Source organism: Peromyscus leucopus, chromosome 23 (genome assembly GCF_004664715.2).
Source record: "Peromyscus leucopus breed LL Stock chromosome 23, UCI_PerLeu_2.1, whole genome shotgun sequence".
Taxonomy (NCBI): Eukaryota; Metazoa; Chordata; class Mammalia; order Rodentia; family Cricetidae; genus Peromyscus; species Peromyscus leucopus.
The window spans coordinates 28,775,916-28,781,287 of NC_051082.1; positions in this window are offsets into that span (position 1 = coordinate 28,775,916).

A 5,372-nucleotide genomic window follows, 5' to 3' on the forward strand; every position below is an offset into this window, starting at 1 on the left:
TGCCGGTATGAAAGGTATGCACTACCATACCCATCCTACCAAATTCTTTTACACACAAATTTTTTTTTCTTTTTTCTTTTCTTTGAGACAGGGTTTCTCTGTGTAGCTTTGCACCTTTTCTGGAACTCACTCTGTAGCCCAGGCTGGCCTCGAACTCACAGAGATCCGCCTGCCTCTGCCTCCCGAATGCTGGGATTAAAGGCGTGTGTCCACCGCCTGGCCTTTTACACAAATTTTTATACAAATTCTTTTATACAGAGCTGTGGGGAGGTCGAGACAGGAGGATTGGACATTCAGAGTTATCCTCACCTACATTGAAAGTTCGAGTTCAGCCTGGGACACGTGAGACCCTGTCTCAGTCATTAACAACAGTGAAAATGAGGATGATCAAGGGAGATGCCCGATTTCTGGTTACTTCAGGTGTCCTCACGCTTGCTCTCAGAAAAAGTACTCAAGGCTGAGGATGTAGCTCCGCTGGTCCTGGGTCAACCCCCAGCACCCGCCCACACCAGCTGAGACGGTGCATGCCTGCGACAGCCACGCCCGAGAGGAACAGGAGTCAAACGCCATTTTCAGTTACATATGGATTTCTAGGCTACCCCGGGAAATGTGAGGCCACGTCTCAAAAGGAGAGGAAGGGATGAGGAGTGCTGGGGAGATGGCTCGGGGGCAAAGCCCTTGCCATGCAGGAGGCCATTGCACCAGGCGTAAATGCCAGGGCAGCATGGCCTGTGACCCCAGACAATGGGGGGGGGGGACACAGACAGATAATCCCCATGGGTCTTTGTTCAGCCAGTCCAGCCAAAATAGAGGGCTCTAGGCTCAGAGAGAAACTCTGTGTCCAAGAAACAAGATGAAGAACAGAAGCAGACACCTGTGATGAACTTCTGGCCTCTGCATGCAAAGGAGAGCGCGCGCAAACACACACACACACACACACACACACACACACACACACACACACACAAATCACCAACAGAAAGCGGTTTAAACCAGTGGTATTCATTAACTAGGGCCAGCGAGGCAGCCAGACAGGTGAGGGGCGCTGAAGTTTAAACTTCACAGAACTTTGAAATAATCTTGAACTTTGGACTTGACAGGGTTAAGTGTGCCAAGAGAGGAGTGCTGGGCTGCTGGAGGAGTGGGAACGTCTGCAATTTAGAGTTTAAAGGGGTAGAAAGCTAGTCTGTTCTCTGTTAGTTCAAACATACAGGAACTTTTTTTTCTGGTTTACTCTTATCAATTTTTGGTTTTGATTTTATTACATTTGGTGGTGTGTGTGTGTGTGTGTGTGTGTGTGTGTGTGTGTGTGTGTGGAGATGAGAGGAAAATTTGTAGGAATTGGTTCTTTCCTACTTTGTGGGTCCTGGAGCCTGAGCTCAGGTCATCAAGTTTCACAGCAAGCCTTTTTGCCCCGCGAGCAAACCTCTTATTAAGTTTTTTCAAAGTTAGCCTACAAAGTAATGTGTTGTCTTTTTTTAAAGGTGTCTTTTTGTTTTTTTATTTGTTTGGGGTTTTTGTTTGTTTGTTTTGTTTTTTTTTTTTTTTTTTTTTTTTTTTTTTGGAGACAGGGTTTCTCTGTGTGGTTTTGGTGCCTGTCCTGGATCTTGCTCTGTAGACCAGGCTGGCCTCGAACTCACAGAGATCCGCCTGGCTCTGCCTCCCGAGTGCTGGGATTAAAGGCGTGCACCAACACTGCCCGGCAGTAATGTGTTTTTTGTTATGACGTTTTTACACTAATACTTTTTCTTTTTTGGTTTTTCCAGGCAGGGTTTCTCTGTGTAGTTTTGGAGCCTGTCCTGGAACTCACTCTGTAGCCCAGGTTGGCCTCGAACTCACAGAGCTCTCCGCCTGCCTCTGCCTCCCAAGTGCTGGCATTAAAGGCGTGGCCACCATGGCCAGGCTCACACCATACTTTGGTCATTACACTTTCTTATTCACCCCCCTCTCCCACTGCCCTCCCCTATCCTTTTGGTTTCTATTTTTTTTGAAACAAGATTTTACTGACTGGCCTAGAACTCACTGAGCAGGGCAAACTGGTCTCAGCATCCCAGCAGCCTTCCTTCTGCTTCCTTCGTGCCCGGCTTGCAGGCTTGCAGGCCTGCTCCACTAAACCCGGTTTATCTCCGTGAGGGCTCAAAACCAACTGTCCCGATGTGAGTCCTAGGCGGGGGTGGGGGGTGAAGGGGAGTGGGGAGAGTGCTTGCCTAGCATGCCTGAAGCCTGTGTGTGTGTGTGTGTGTGTGTGTGTGTGTGTGTGTGTGCCATCCCGAGCACTTCATAAATCTGGTGTGGTGGTGCTTGTCTGTAATCCTGACACTCAGGCCTTAGCGGCAGGAGGATAGAGAGTTCAAGGTCATACTCAACTATATAAAAAATCTGAGGTTTGCTTGGGCTAGAAGAAGAAGAAGAAAGAAGAAGAAGAAGAAGAAGAAGAAGAAGAAAAAAAGACTCCTACTGTTAATGCTATTCAGGAGGCTGTGTGTAGCTATCGGCTTGTCAGTGTGTGAGAATACCTTATTGCTATGGCCTGGAAACAGAGGCGATTGCTAATGCTCGCAGTGTGGAAATGGTGAAGGGCTCCATGTTTTATTATTATTATTACTATTAGATTTTTCAAGTTTGTTTTATGTGCCTGAGTGTTTTGCCTGCATGCATGTCTGTGCACCACATGCATGCCTGGAGCCCACAGAGGTCCAAAGAGGGCATTGGATGGGGATCCGATGGAACTGGAGTTATAGATGGTTGTAGCCACCATGAAAGTCCTGGGGACCAAAACCAGGTCCTCTGCAAAAGCAACAAGTGCCCTTCACTGCTGAGCCCTCGCTCCAGCGCCTTTAATTGTCTTAATTATGTATTTATTTATTTATTGGTTAGATGGGAGCCGTTGCATGCCACAGTGTGCATGTGGAGGTCAGAGGACAGACAACTTCTGGGAATCGGTTTTCTCCTCCTACCAGGTTTACTCTGCAATTCAAACTCAGATTGTCCGCGTGGCAGCTGTCCTTTCTACCACCCGCCGCCACCTCTCTGTTCCTCCAAGTGTCCTAATATTGAGGAAAAAAGGGTTTGAGATGTTTGGGTCTCTTTGGGAGGGACATTGATTCTGGCCTAATGTGAGTTCCCACCTGCAGCAGGCAATTGAGACACTTGGTTTGGCAACAAAGTGGTTCTGGTGGTGGGAGTGTTGGAAGGAATGACCTCACCTGCACAGGATAAATGGAGGGTGCTTCCTGACCAGCAGAGTGAAAGCCTCAGGCGTCACTTGCATGGAAAAGGGAAATCACGGGATTTTCACAAGCTCTGTGTGTGTGTGTGTGTGTGTGTGTGTGTGTGTGTGTGTGTGTTTAAGACTTGCAATGTAATCCAGTCTGAAACTTGCCCCTGCTTCCCTGTCAAGCCACGGGATTACAGGTATGCCCCACCACATTGGATTTATGTAGGTCTGAGGATGGACCCCAGGGCTCTCTCGGTGCTAGGGAGGCTGTCCACCAAGCTCTCTCCTGGAACGGGAGCAGCAGAGAGGCCAGGCCAGCAGTCATTCTCTTACCCATACACTACCTACCCTTGCAGACTGAAGTCTGGTGGGCTCATTAACAGCACCTTCCTGCACGCTGCCTCTTCCCTTCCATTCCGCTCTCTCTCCTCTCTGCATATTAATGCATTGCCTGTCCCACTCAATGAGAAAAATTTAAGCAATCAAAGGCTGGAAGTGGGCTGCTGCTGGCGGCGAGACAGAAGCCGTGATTCAGAAAGACTGGGGGACCCGGGTGCAGAATGTTAGAGTCAAAAAAGGGGACCTCTGTGGATAAGAAAAGGGGAGCCTGAGACTGCATGGGGAAGGAGGAGGGGACTCCCAGCTCCAGCCGGTCAGCCTGGCTCCAGCCAAGCCGGCTGTTTCCTGCCCCGGCTGACCCCCCACCCCGGAGCAGGACCCAGGCAGGGCAGTGAGGAAGGGCAGGGGGTGGGGAGCACTACTTGCGGCAGGAAGATAAGTGCCCGGGGACAAGGGGTCATCACGGGTCTCCTGTGTCCTCTGGGCGGGGTGTGGTTAGGGTATTTGGCAGATCCTCAGGTGCCCCAGACTCCTACACCTCAGAATTTCCAGACCCTGCACTTATTACCTTAAATCAAAGTCTCCTTCCCGCAGCCCTCTATGGACCGACGTTGGTAGCGCCTCTCCCATCCATCCATAGTGCGCCCCCCACCATCGGTGCCCTTAAGTAGATGGGGAGCACATCTTTCTGGGACCCTTTCCTCAAACTGATGGGGGGGGTGTTGGCAAATGAAAGGAAGGGCCCTCCCAGCCATTCCGAGGGCCCCCAGGACCTAGACAGGAAACAGCCTCTGGAAAGAGGACAGCGGTCTCCACCCCCGCCCTGGAGGTCAAGGCTGCGGGCGGCGGGGGAGTGTTCCCTCCTAAAAAAAAGAAAGAAAGAAAGAAAGAAAGAAAGAAAGAAAGAAAGAAAGAAAGAAAGAAAGAAAGAAAGAAAGAAAGAAAGAAAGAAAGAAAGAAAGAAAGAAAAAGAAAGAAAGAAAAGAAAGAAAGAAAGAAAGAAAGAAAGAGAGAGAGAGAGAGAGAGAGAGAGAGAGAGAGAGAGAGAGAGAGAGAGAGAGAGAAGAGATCCCTCGGGATCCCTCACCCTCTCTGACACACCTACCTTTTATTTACTTTTTCTATACTTCTTTGGGTCTCAAGCCACTTTTCCCACCCTCTCTGCTCGTTTCTCAGAGCTGGGCTGCGTGCACACTGGGTCTCCAGCACTTAGCCTTTATGCTATGATTGTGTAAGCGCTCGCTCAGGAGGCCGCCTCGGAGCTGGGATTGTTGCTTGGGGGTGAGAGGGGGGTGTCCGCTGGGCAACCTTCCATCCCCAAAGGCATAGCTTTAGCCCTCTCCTCCCAAATGCAATCCCCTGCTCCAACTAGGTGGCACGGCGTGCATCCAGATGTGGAATCTCAGGTCCCGCTGCAAGGTCAAAGCAGGCTTTGTGTGTGTGGGTGGGTGGGTGCGCATTTACACACACATCTGTGAGGCCTGCTGGGTTCAAGCCTGTCCCGAAAGTTCCTAGGCTCCGGCCCCAACACGCACAACACGCACGGGTCACCCGGCACCCCTGGACAGTCCCTGAGTTCCACGCATGCCGCCCCTCCCCCTCTCTGCAAACTTTCTCCCAACTTCCCGACTTGCTCAGTTCGGACGCGCCCCCCCTCATGAATTATTCAGCAGCATAGGAGCCAATCAGCTCCCCCGCTCCCCCCCCTCCACCAGAGAAGCCTGGGCTCCAGGGTGTAGGGAGATGGGGCGGGGGGGGCGACGCTGACTCGGGACTGTCTCCGCCTCCCGTGCGCCCCTCCCTCCTAGGCCAGGCG